Raw genomic sequence first — 13,230 nt, 5'->3', positions numbered from 1 at the left:
CCCGCAGAGGGAAACCTGGTATACAAGGAAGCTAAAACCTGGGAGAAATCTCGTTTGCTTTCTTCCTTTCTAAAGTATCCATTCCCCATCAGACTTCCTGACAAACTCCTGTTCATCCTTCAAAACCTTGGTCAAATGTCTCCTTCTCTCTTAGTGGAGGTTGACGGACTTGGGTTTGAATCCCAACTCCACTACTCTAGCTATGTGACATTGGGTGAGTGATATACCTTCTCTGAGCCTCGGTTTTCCCACGTGAAAAATAAATGGGGAATGATGCCTCCATGTCTCGAGGCTGTTAGGAGAACGAGAATCACTACAGTGTGCCATGCAGGGCACCCTGGGGTTTGGAGATTGTGGTTATGGTGGGCCTACCTGTCTCTCCCCTATAGACCAAGAACCCGCTCAGGAGAAGTGGCAGGTCTGGTGCCTCTCTGTGTCTGGGACCCCAGCCCAGGGTCCAGGGCAGAGTGGGCCTTAGTGACTCTTGGTCACCTGACTTGAACAGAATGTCCACCCACCGTGTGCTGGCTGAGGACGGCGCCCACCTCCTTGGTTTGGATTCCACCTTCTAAAGCCATGGTCCTTCTTTTAGCTGTAGTCTTCTTATCTGTAAAATGAGAGTTCCTTAAAGCCTCTTTCCATTCGACTTGAGGCTACCAAGACAGGTCTGGCAGAGCCACTGAAGCAACAGTGCCCCCTACTGACCAGAATGAAGATCACTTCCCTAAAGACAAATGGGAAATTGTGGCACAGTGAGAGGCAATGAGGGTTCAATCTTATTCAGTGATCAGAAGCAGAACCAGGACCCAATCGCCTGACTCAGAGGAGGCAGCCCATGGACACAGTGTGTGGCGATTACAAGCCCAGCTTCAGATTCGAATCCTGCTGTATGCCTCAGGGCATGTCATTTGCCCTCTCTGGGCCTGTGTCCTCATCGGTAACACAAGCCATGAGCCTGACATGCAGTAGATGCTCAATAAATGCCTAGCCATCATGTCCTACACCTTGCCCTCCACTCGTCTGCTCAGGCTGGGTTTGGAAGGAGCCAGCAGCACAAAAGGCTAAAGGGGTTCCCGATGCAGGACAGTGCGAATCCTGAATACTCACCTGCAAACTGGCATTCTCATGTTTACTGCTGTCTACAGAGAATTATTTTTTTAGACTAATAATTATTTCTCCCACACACACACTCTTGTTGTTTGTGCTCGCTGCCTGCTCTCTCTGTCCATTCATTGTATGCTCTCTGTGTCTGCTCATTTTTCTCTCTTTAGGAAGCACAGGGCACCAAACCTGGGCCTTCCCTTGTAGTAGAGAGCTGCTCAATCTCTTGAGTCACCTCTGCTCCCTCTAAAGAGAATTTAAAACCTAAATCCAAGGGATTTCAAAGGAAAGCCTTTGAGGGAAGTAGATGTGGCTCAATTGATAGAGCATCCATCTACCATATGGAGGGTCCAGGGTTCAGTCCCCAGGGCCTCCTGACCCATGTGGTGAGCTGGCCCATGCGCAGTGTTGCCGCACGCAAGGAGTGCTGTGCCACACAAGGGTGTCTCCTGCATAGGGCTGCCCCACGCGCAAGGAGTGTGCCCCGCAAGGAGAGCCACTCCCTGTGAAAAAAGCACAGCCTGCCCAGGAGTGGCGCTGCACAGACGGAGAGCTGATGCAGCAAGATGACGCAACAAAAAAGAGGCAGTTTCCAGGTACTGCCTGACAATACAAGTGGATGCAGAAGAACACACAGAGAATGGACAGAGAGCAGACAATGGGAGGAAGGGGAGAGAAATAAATTTTAAAAATATATCTTTAAAAAAAAAGGAAAAAAGGAAAGCCTTTGAGATAGTGAGTCCAATTCTCCCTCTCCCTATTTTACAATGTGAATAAACTGAGGGCCCCAAAAATAGGAACTCCTGCATATGCACTCAGAAGGTGGTAGAGGAGACCGAACATGTGGACTCTCTGGCCCAGAGGCCCTGCTCTGCCACATATGAATTGTGTAGCCTTAATCTCTGTGCTTCAGTTTCTCCATCTGTGAAGTGGCATAATGCGGTATCTGCTTTGTAGAGTTTTTGTGAGGATCAGTGTCAGGCACAAGGCAAGGGATAGTTGTTCTTATTGTGAATATACTTTTATATTAGAGGCCAAAGTAGACTTACTATTATTACAGTAACAAAAGCACTTGTAACATTGATATAAAGATAGTGGTCACCAGAGGCTCTGAGGGGAGGGGGAGGGAGGAGTGGGTGGAACACAGGGCATTTTAGGGCACTGAGACTGTTGTGCATGAGTTTGCAGTGATGGACACAGACCATTATACATTTTGCAAAACCCATAGAACTGTGTGGAGCAAAGTGTAAACCATCTTGGAAACTACGGACCATGGTTAGTAGCAGTGCTTCAATTTTTGTTCCTCAATTATAACAAATGTACCACATAATGTAAGATGTCATTAATAGGGAAAATATGAGAGGGGAGGGGGTAGGTATATGGGAATGCCCTATATCTTGATGCAATATTTCTGTTATCTAAAACTTCTTTAAAATACAGTTTAAAAAGAGTAATAGTAGAGCAAAACATACCTCCCCAATTAATCCCTTTCAACTTAAAATCTGATTTTGATGGCAACTGCAAAATGACGATATTTAGATTTTCCAGTGTGCATCCCACAGCCCCCACCGCCTGGTCTTCATCATCAAAGCCCCTTTGTGGGGTTTCAGCCCATGTGCTCAGGGCGCTGCGTCCCCAGCCAAAACAGGCAGGCACAAGCGGGAAGCAAGAGAAAAAGTGGGGTGCCCCCCCCCCAGGGTAGCCAGCAAGCCAAGACTGGTTTAGGAAAGAGAAAGTGTGTTCATGCATCCATTCATTCGTTTGTTCAGGCCATTTTTCATTCATGCCTTCAATCTCTTATTTTCACAGTCCAAGCATTTATTGAGTACTCACTGCCGGCTGTATGCAAAGGCCCAGCTGATGTAGATACAGATGTAGACATAGACAGAAATCATAGACTGACAGTTTGAAGCTTTTGTGGGCCACATAAGATCCTGTTCTTAAAGCTAATCCATTCCTGTGCATGTAAACCTACTGTAGGTGGGACCTCTTGATTAAATTCCTCCACTTCAAGGCTTTTCATTAGATTGCATGACCCAGGGTAGGTCTTAATTCTCTTCCTGAAGTCCTTTCTAAACTGAGGAATAAAAAGCCACAGACAGAGAAAAAAGCTACAGAGAGGGGAGTGGATGTGGCTCAAGCAGTTGGGTGCCCGCCTCCCACATGGGAGGTCCTGGGTTCAGTTCCTGGTGCCTCCTAAAGACGACAAGCAGATGCCAAAACCAGCAGCTGCTGCAAGCAGCAGACGACGCAGCCAAGCGCAGAGCGGATGTGGCTCAGGCGGCTGGGCACTCACCTCCCACCTGGGAGGTCCCAGGTCAAGAAGGAAAGAAAGAAATCTTAAAAAAAAAAGCTGCAGAGACACAGAAACCCAGAAGCTAAAGAGAGAAGGCCCCAGGAGTCTGAAGCTAGAATCAGTAGAATACAGAAGCTAAGAGGAAGCCACTTTAGCTAGAAGCTGAAAGCAACGAGGCCCGGGAGAGAGGGGAGAGGCGAACAGATGCACGGATGTGGCCGGTGGGCCCCGCTACGTGCCTGACTGCCCATAGCTGCAGCTCGGGGAGAATGACACGATGCCTTGACTTGGACACTTTCATGGCCTCAGAACTGTAAGCTGTAACCGTAGGAACCCAACTGTAAAAGCCAACCCATTTCAGGTATACTACTCCCAATGGCTTTTAGCAAGCAAAGAGACATAGACATGGACATGCTAGTCTGAGGAGGGAGACTGTAAGACAGAGGATGGAGGGCACTTTCAGAGGAGGCTGAAGGGCAGGGCAGGGCCCTGGTGGCTAAGGAGGCTTTCCAGAGGTAGGAGGGGCTCCAGGACACCCCAGGGAGGGAGGACGGTGGGGTGGACAGGGTCTGAGAGGAGGCTGTCCTGCTAGGGCAGAGGGTCATGGCGAGGAGGACAAGGAGAGTAGGAAGAAGGGTGCTGTGCTCCCAGACCCTCCTCCAGGAGGCCTGTCACCCTCCGGCCCCCCATCCAGGAGAGCCCTCTGACTTAGGTTGTCTGCCCTCCCAATCCCCGGTGATTGGGCTCCCCTGGGTCCCTCCTTAGAGGCAGGGGGCTAGAGGAGGGGCCCCGGGGAGCACTCCGTCCCTCGAGGCTGGCTGGGTGTTCCCGACTCCCCACCTACCCTGCCCTCTGAGGACCCACGAAGACCAGCTGTCCTCCGGGTTCCTGGCCCCTCCTCCAGGCAGCAGCCGAGGCTGGGTGCCTCCAGCTATCCCGCCTGTCATCCACCCTTGTGCCCGAAGCCCTGGCTCAGCTCAGGTGCCGCTCGGTCCCAGCCTCTACCCGGCCTCCAGCGCGGGCTCTCGAGCACCTCCTTGTACTACGTCCTTCCCGAATCCCTCCACCCTCTGGGGAAGAGCCCAAACCCTCTCCTGACTGTCAAGTCCACTGTGTCGTCCGCTCTCATCTGAAGCACCCCAGCCCCAACTCCACCCTACCCCTCATTCCTTCCCCTCCTCTGGTCACACGGAGACTGCCCCCGGCATCCCCAGCGCGACACCCCGACGCCCTCTCCTGGCCCCGTCTTTGCTGCCCCCTGCACGCCCGATGCCGTGGAGCTCACCTCACCGTCTGTCAAAGCCCTGCCCGTCCATCGGGTCCCAGCTCCACCGTCGCTTCTTCCTTTTCGGATCCCCCGGCTGGGTGGAGCCCCCTCCTCTGGGCTCCCCACGCTGTGGAACTCCTACGTTTGAGCGCGGCCCCGCGCCCCTGGCCCCGACGCCGGGGGCAGCCTCTTCTCCGCGCAGCGCCCGGGGGCGCAGGAAAGCAGGCTCGCGCCTCCCCTGCCCTGCCCTGCCCTCGGCCCGGGCTGCAGCGCCTCCGACGCGGACGGGCCGGCGGCTTCCTGCGTTTCCTGGCTGAGCTGTCCCTGACTGAAATAGTCACCGCGGGGGCTGCGGCCTCCCTGTCACCCCCAGCGCCAAGGCCAGTCGGAAACTGGGCCTCGAGGGGCAAAGAGGCGGGGGCAAGGGCGCCTTCCCGGAACCCTGCCCCACCTCAAAAGGGGGTGGGGGGTGAGGGGATGAAGAGGGGCTGCAGGAGGCCCCGAGCTGCGCCAGCATCCCGACCCACCCGTAGCTTCCTTTCTCCCTCGCCCTGGCTCGGGCATCTCGAGGACCAAATAGGCAGGAGAATGGTTCAAGAGGTCTCAGTCCCCACAGAGGCCCTGGCGTCCCTTCGTCCTCCCGGGCACTTACTCCTCCGCCCTTCCTTCCTTTCCTCATCCATTCCCTCACTCCTTCACTGATGCATTCATCTACGCAGGGATTCACGTCGGCGCTCACTCCTTCAGCCACCTTCTCCCCGCTCCTCCCCGCCCTTCCTTTTCTCCACAAACACTTGTGAGCAGCCGCTCTGAGCAATCGCTGTGCCCTTCCACACGAGGCTGGGAGTGGCGGGTGAGGGTTGTGGGGACAGAGGTGATGCCCCTGAGAAACCGCCTGGCTGAGGGTCTCCCTGCTGGTGCCCAGCTCTCCCCGGACCCTTCCTCCCCATCCCTCCACCTGTTAAGACAGTGGTCCTCCTTGTCCAGGTCCAGGGGTGGAGGCAGCAACCAGGGAGGGCGACCTGGAGGAGGTGGGCTTTGATTTGGGGCAGCCGAGGCCACTGTGGTGCAGGGGGAGGGTCAGGGTGGTGCAGGGAAGGGGCAGTGCCCTGGGAGTTGGAGGCCCAGGTTCTTACCCGGCCTGCCGCCCACTCACTAGAGACTGGACCAGCCCCTCGCCCTCGCTGGGCCTCCTGGGTAGAACGTGGTAATGCCAATCACCAGCATGCCGGGAGGGTGAGCTGCCACAGAGGGCGAGGAGCCTCTGAACCCGCTACGGTGCTGTGCAGACTCCTAGAACCCCCGAGCACCAGGGCGAGGTGCCCTTATGAAAACTGACCTCACCCCCCAACCCCGGTCCAGGCAAGGGGACCCAGGAGCCGAGCGGGGGCAAAGTTTGGACCAAACTGAGAGAGTTCAGGATTTGAACCACGCTGTTCAGTTGTGTGTGGGATGAGCACCCACTGTGTCTTCAGGTCTGAGCTAGGAGGTCACGTGTGCCCGCTGAGAGCAAGGACTTCCTGCTCTGGTTTTGCCGTGCTGGGGCCCAGGGGGGGCAAAGGGGCCCTTTGCTGGATCCCCAGGACGACCTCCCACAGCCCCCTCTCCCAGGGCCGCCACTGCCCGCCAGGAGTGGCTGCAGCTCCCAGGGCTTCCTGGGGCTCGGGTCAAGCCCCTGCGGGGTCTCGGCTTCTGGCACCTGGATGGGAAACATAATTCTGTCCCTGCCTCGTCTCACCCGCGGGCCCAGACAAGCAGGTCTGGAAACCCACGGAGGTGGCTTGGAGCTCCAGGAAGACACCTCAGTCCATTCCTGAGGGTGTGAGCCCACTGCATGTGGAAACTTCTGACGAGGTGAGGGCATGGCCCGGCTGGACCAGGACGGGTCTTAATCCTAGCACCGGAGGCCGGGTAGGGAAGGCCACAGAGAGAAGGGACGGCCAGAAGCCGGCTGTCAGGGGATCCCAAGGGAGGAAGGAGCAGACGTTGCCCTGCTCATCTTCATGCGATGGAAAAGCCAGGGAACCCCAAGGCTGGCCGGCCAGCCAGGAGATACCCACCCCAGAAGCCTTGTCACCTCCGAAACCGTGAGCCAATAAATCCCGTTGTTAAACCACACCTCGTTGTATGGTCTTTGTCTAGCAGCTGGGAAACTTAGGCACCTGCCCTTTGTCTAGCCTCCGGGGGCAGGGAAGGCCGTTCAGGGCCCACTTCACAGATGAAGAGATTGAGGCCAGTTGCCCCTTCCCCACCCTCCTGACCCTTCCCAGAGGTTCAAGGGCATTCAAGACCTCTGGCCCCCTGGCCTGCTCACTACCCACCCAGCCTTTTCATTTTGCCTTATTACTATTTTTTTTTTTTGCCTAGACTTTAGGGCTGTCAGAACCCCAGAATCACAGTATGACAGAGCTTGGGATTTCCAAGACTCTCAGGATGGCTGCATCAGGGCATTACAGGGTCTTGGCTTTGCCTCAGGAGGGAGAGAGCTCAGGTTTCCGGGGACTCGGGGGTTGTGGGTGCACCCGGGAGGGCATGGCCTGGAAGGGCTCCTGCTGGGCCTCGAAGGGCCAAGGGGGCTGGACACATACAAAGAGTGGAAAGGGGAGCCCGGCAGGGTGCACCCTGGCAGGAAAGGCAGGAGGGGGGAAATGAGCCTGGCCCGAGGGAGAAGGGAAAAATAAGCATTGTAGCTGGAACGTGGGGTGAGTTGTGCACCGGAGGGGAGATCTAAGGGGGCCCGACTGTCATCAGATCTCCCAGGTAGAGCCCAGCTGCCACTGCCCTGCTCCCAGACCTGCGGCCAAGCCCCAGCCTTCCCAGGGAGGCGTGCCAGCCTCCGGGCCTACGCAGCTGCTGTCCCTCCCCTGGGATGCTTTCCCCACGCCTTCTCCAACCAATTCCCACTTAGGCTTCCTGCAGTTTCCTAGCTTTCTCACTATAAAGTGAGAATGACTGTTGGTACCTACCACGTGGAAGGAGAGGGATATACAATTATAAGAATTCAACGAAACCACGCACGGGAGGCTTCTTGGTACACGGGAAGTACTCAATGAACATCTGTTAACTGAATGAATCATTTCCAGGCCCGGACCAGTGCCCAGCCCTTTGGGACCCCTCAGCCTCCCGTGGTTTCTGTTCATTTCTGGACCCCCAGCACGTACGCCTACTCTGTGACAGATCCTTTATCTGCAGTTCTGAGGAGGAGAAATTATTCTCTCCATTTTACAGATAAAGAAACCAAGACGCAGGAAGGACCAGTGAGTTGTCCCAGCTGTCCCAGCCAGGTGGCATTGCAACACAGTCCTTTTGAGTCTAAGGGCACCTTGCCCATTGTCCGTCCCTCCCCTGCACCCCGGAAGTCCATGCTTCGATGCCCAAGTGAGGGCTTCCCAGGGGAGCTGTGCCTTCCCTGCACCGAGGGCCTGTGGCCATCAGATGGCGCCAGCAGACAGCGGGGACAGCCAGCCCTGCACCTTCCCAGGGCTGTCCTGGGCCTGGCAGGGTGGCAGGTCTGTACAGGGCAGGGGCCTCTCCCCTGAGGCAGCACCGACCTCAGGTTTGGGTTCCTCCTAATCCACGCCTCCCCCCAGCCTTTCTCCTACTTATCACCAAGATAAGGCCATCCTCCTAGTCAACCTTCCCAGCGAGGCTCAAGCCCTTGTTCTCAGGTCCTCACCCTGGCTCTAGCACCTCATGGGAGCCCTGGGACACTGGCAGAGGTGACAGGGCCAGCGCTGAGGCCTGTCCGTCTGAGGCAGAGGTCCCGGGAGTGTCCCCGAGACACCAGGTACCCCCCCCACCTCCACGCCAGGGGCGCCTCCTTCACCGGGTTCCTCTCCTCAATTCAGATGACCCCGCATGGGGTCAGCTTAGGCCTGCAGCAGGAGCAAGGAAGAGCCGACCACGCGTGACGCTCCCCTGGTCTCAGGAAGCTCTACCCCTCTGGATGACTCCACAGCTCCCCTCCCCCAAAGCACTCGTATCTGGAGGGGATGAGGGGGCCGGGGGGCCAGGGGCGGGAGCTGGACGCCTGAGTCACCACCTGCCACCCTGCCAAGGCAGGAACCAGCCCAGCCCAGGCCGCATGTGGGAAGAGGCCTCCCAGCCTTGGCCTGACGAGATGCTGGGAAGCGGGACCTGGAAAGCCCCTTGCCCGGCCCCTGGCCCATGCGCCTCACAGCAAGGGCACAGGATGACGGACGTCAGGACTCAGCTTCCTTCCCCTGCCGAGTCAGACAGGCCGGGACCCGCCGACGTGCCGGGGGCCCGCAGAGCCTGGGTTCCCACCTGGCGCACGGGCTCGTTAGGGTGCCTCAGCGCTGGCCACCAGGGCGGCGCCCGGCCTGAGGCGAGCCTCCCGATGCCAGGGCCACCCTGGCACTAGAGCAGCAGGCAGGGCTGCCCCTCCTGGAGTAGCTTCCGTCCCACCTGTGGTATCAGGCTGGGAGGGGAGGGCGGCGGGGCAGGGAACCTGATTTCTCTTCTCTTTTTCCACTTCCCCTTCTCACCTCCTGCTAGACAGGAATGAAAGCTGGAACTGAAACAGCCATTTTGAACGCAAGGAAGAGGAAGCTGTCACTTGGGGGAATTTGGTAGCCGAGCTTGCTTCTTTTTGTTTCTCTCTGGCTTCTGTAGGATAAGCACTGAGAGAGCTTGAATCTCCTGCCAGGCCCCGCTGCCCATCAGCGAGCTCACGGGATCCCCCCCACAACCTGGCCTGGGCAGCAAGCGCTGGGAAGAACACCTTATATGCAGCTGCTCCTTTTCCCTTCACAATTACTATCTTCACTTTACAGACAAGGGAACTGAGGCTGGGAAAACGTAACAAGAGGTTCTCTTTTGGAAATACGAATGAAGAGGGGTGGCCCTGATGGGCACAGGGCTGAGATGGCCTCGGGGCTGGACAGAGAGCCCAGAACCCAGAAAGCAGCGTGGCAGGGCAGCCCCTGGCAGTGAGGAGTCCAGGGCGCCTGGCCTGCCAAGCCCTTGCCCGTGGGATCGCACCCCATCCTAGGGCTCCGGGAGACCCCCGGGGCCTTCCAAGAAGCCCCCTTGCCCTGAAGTTAACCGGAGAGGGTCTCTGTTGCTAGCCTGGACCCCCAGGCTGTCCCACTTGTTTTTCTCCCTGAGGTGCCATAGAGGTGCCCCCTTACAGCTTCCTTCCAGAAAGAACCTGCAGTTCAGCTGCGAGGAGTGCCACTGGCGGACAGCCTCGTTAGTGCCCTCAGGAGCCACCCTCCTGCCTGGTGTTCAGGCTCCAGCCTGCGGGGAGAAGGGACGGCCAGGGCCAGCAGCTGCCCTGTTCTGTTCCTCTCTAGCTATTTCCCGCCCAGCCCCCAGAGCCTCCCTCTCATGACAACCCTGCCCCCTCTTCTTCCTTTTGGGGATATCCCCTCTTTCCCCTCCCATAGTTCTGGGGATCTAGGTGTGCTAGGCCTGTGACCAGCTCAGGGGTGGATGGGTGACCTCTGCTGGGTAGCCTGGCGTTAATTCTGGGTATTTTGCTGGAACGCTGGGAAGGAGACAGGTTTTCCACTAAGTTTGGAAAGCTGGTAGGTAGGAAGTGAGGAGGCTGGAGCTGCTGAAGCTAACTGAACTATGTACCAGCTGCTGTCTGAAGCACTGGGCATGTCACCACCAAGGAGACTGTCTAAAAAATAAAGCCAAAGGATGGCAGAGTTGAGAGATGGGAACAGACAAATTCCTGAGAACATCATTGAGCAGCACCTGGATCCAGCTGTGTCTGAAGCTTTACCTACAACGGCCTTTTTGGTGGCACGAGCTGATAAATTTCCCTTCTGCCTCAGCATATATGACCAAGGATTCTGTCACTTGAAAGCTGCAGTCCTGCTGGTAGACGTGCCCCTGTGCCCTCCCTTCTCTCTCCACAGCCCCAGGCAACTTTGACCCCAGAACCCCAACGTCCCTGCAGAGGAGGCTGGAACTAGCCACGTACACTAAAGCTGGCAGCAGAGTCCTCTCCTTACCCCGGCAGCTGGGAGACTCCCTCCACAGCTACTGGGAGGCTCCTAGAAGCTGGCACCCTCAGGGCAGCCAAGCTTGCATTGCCCAGCTCTTTAGGCCCCTGGCTTCGGGGAGACTGAGGCCAGTCTCCCATACTGGGCTGTAGCACGGCCTGCAGGACAGCACAGCTCTGTCTCTGACCGTGCCCCACCAAGGCTTTGAGAGTTGGGGGTGGGGGGCGATGCCTCCTCCCAAGGTAACCAGTAGGTGTGACTTTAGGGCTGGCCAACTTCGAGTCTGCACAGCCGTCATCAAGCGGTCAATCCGCTGCATCGGCCTCCCGGCACCTGGCAGAAGCAACCCCCAAGCACCAGCAAGGCCATCAGTGGCCCGAGACCCCCGAAGATTGCAGGGGTAGCAGGAGGAAGCCCCCACGGCTTTTTCCATGAGAGGCCACAAGAGCAGGGGAGTTCAATTTAGGGACATTAAAGAAATCTTTTGGGCCCAGTGGCCTTTTCCGAGTAGAGCAACAGAGTCTATTTAGTGGCTTGTCACTCACGTGGGACAGAGATGCGAGGGAGGCTTTAACCCAGGCACAAAGGTAGTTTGAATACTAGTTAACTCTGTTTTTCTTTATTTTCTTTTTTTGCACGGAAGCTGGTAACCTAGGACCTCCGTGTGAGCAACTTGACGTGACTACTTTCTGTACTTGGTGTCCGGGGGTGGGATGATACATTCCATTTAAGATCCTTCAGCTCAGTGGACCTCGGCAACGTGTACGAATGACTGAGGTTTTGTAAATTAAGGGACATTTGTGTGAATAGAGTTATTTGATGGAAAAATAAAAGACGGAGGGACCGCCAGGTCCACGGGGGGCAGCCAGGAAAGCCCCGCGGTTCATTTCCCATGTGGAGAGACCCTCCCCCATCAGCTTTAGGGGCAACCACTATGTCATCTCAGTAGCTTCTGGAACCCTTGGCTCGAGGCCCAGATTCATCACCCGCCTGCAGGGACAAAATGCCCAATCGGATCCCAGAGCCAGAGCGCAGGGGACGGTGGCACGGAGGCTTTGAGAGCCTCTGACCGGAGTCGCCCTCCCCCGGGAAGGAGGCCCCGAAGCCCCCCCGCCAGGGCTTGTCTGGCCCCTGCTTGCACACTTCCCACCACGGAGCTAGCGGAGCGGGGAGCGCTGTAAGTGGGGCAAGAGGCCGGGGACCCTGACCATTTCCAGCCCCGAGGACGGTGCCACCCTCTGTTTCATTCCCAGCTTGGGGTCCCGTGAGGGGGGCACTGTCTCTTTGAACCATTTCGCTGGGGGAAACTGAGGCCTCCAAAAGCCCACTAACCTGCCAAGGCTAAAGTCAATCAGGTCGGTGCGGCGCTGCCTTCCAGCAAACCCCAGACCCTTGCCCTCAAGCATCAGCCATGCGCGTCCAGGGCCCCCCTTTGCAGCCCGAGGGTGTAAGGGGCAGCAGGGGAAGAGGACGTCAGAGCCAGGTCCGCCTGAGTCAGCGGTTCTTAGGGGGGTGCTGTTCAGACCAAGAAGATGGTAAGACAGAGCTCACCCCCGCAGGGCTTACCCGACCTCCCACGCGTGCCTCCTACTCTCATTCCCTGCGCTAGTTTTCTCCTTAGCATTTATCATCTTTTAACTACCCATTTGTCTTTTTTATTGTCTGTCTCCCTCCCACCCAGACGGTGCGCGCCCCTGGGGCAGGGGTTTTCACGTTTTATTCGCTGCTGTATTTCGGAACAGTGCCTAGCGCGCAGTAGGTGCTCAGCAAATATTTGCTGAATGAAGGGCTGAATCAGGGTGCATCAGGAGCATCCTGCCCAGAGAGGACTTCGGGGCAGGACTCTGCACAGCAGGGCAGGACTTGGCTTGAGGCTGTGTTTGGAGAGCAAGCTGCAGGCTGTACTCAGAGGAGGTGTTTGTGGGGGACTGGGGAGATGAAGGGTGGGGAGGGGGCTCCCTTAAGCCCCCCGGGGCTGCCCCTCTAGCTGTGGTGAGACTCAGGCTGCCCCTCGAGCTGCCTGGTCTGGGGTCTGCCCTGGTATCTCACCTCCCTGACCTTCACCTCCGCCCCCACTCCCGGCACCGGCCCTGCTGCACCCAGCCTCCCACCCCGCACGCCATCACTGCTTCTGCCCTTGGGCCCCTGATCCCAGGGCCAGCAGCATCCCCCCGGCCCGGTCCCTTCCCTGGCCAGCCAAGACTTTCTCCCCCTGGACCCAGTCAACCTGCGTTCCGGTGCCTGACACGGGGTCTGCTCTGTCCTGCACCGCGGGCTGAGCGGGGCCGGGGGCCGTGACTCAGCCGAGTGCCCTAAGCCCCCACGGCCGCCGGCCGCCCCCCTCGCCTTCGTCTCTGGCCACTGTCTTGTCCTGGAGTGGCTTCCCTTCCCTCTCTTCCAAGCCTTTGCCCCCTCTTGCTTGCCCACCCTGACTCTTTGCCCTCAAGAGCCCTCACCTCCTCCTTCAGAGCAGAGAGAACCCCTTCAGAGGGGCTCGCTGCCACCCAGGTGCCTGCCAGCACCCGCTGCTGCCGCCTCCCTCCCGCGCCCCTCCTCAGCCCACCCTTTCAGCCACAAACGCTCCCCAC

The 13,230-nt window shown here is 57.6% G+C and overlaps 1 protein-coding gene across 3 annotated transcripts in view; it reads right to left on the bottom strand.

Moving 5' to 3' along the window:
• Positions 1–13,230, bottom strand: part of P2RY6 (pyrimidinergic receptor P2Y6) — a 36,845-nt gene that overhangs the window by 4,402 nt on the left and 19,213 nt on the right. For 2 of the 3 annotated variants that reach the window (XM_004480131.4, XM_071218258.1), the window contains exon 2: positions 519–607. The gene's annotated coding sequence lies outside the window, so the exon portion shown is untranslated. Of the gene's footprint in view, positions 1–518; positions 608–4,682; positions 4,967–13,230 lie in introns of those variants that run through there. The other variant, XM_071218259.1, reaches the window with a different exon arrangement.

The sequence above is a fragment of the Dasypus novemcinctus genome, chromosome 10, assembly GCF_030445035.2.
Source record: "Dasypus novemcinctus isolate mDasNov1 chromosome 10, mDasNov1.1.hap2, whole genome shotgun sequence".
In the NCBI taxonomy this organism is placed as follows: domain Eukaryota; kingdom Metazoa; phylum Chordata; class Mammalia; order Cingulata; family Dasypodidae; genus Dasypus; species Dasypus novemcinctus.
The sequence above is the reverse complement of the archived record's forward strand: the minus strand, read 5'-3'. Positions and strand labels throughout refer to the sequence as shown.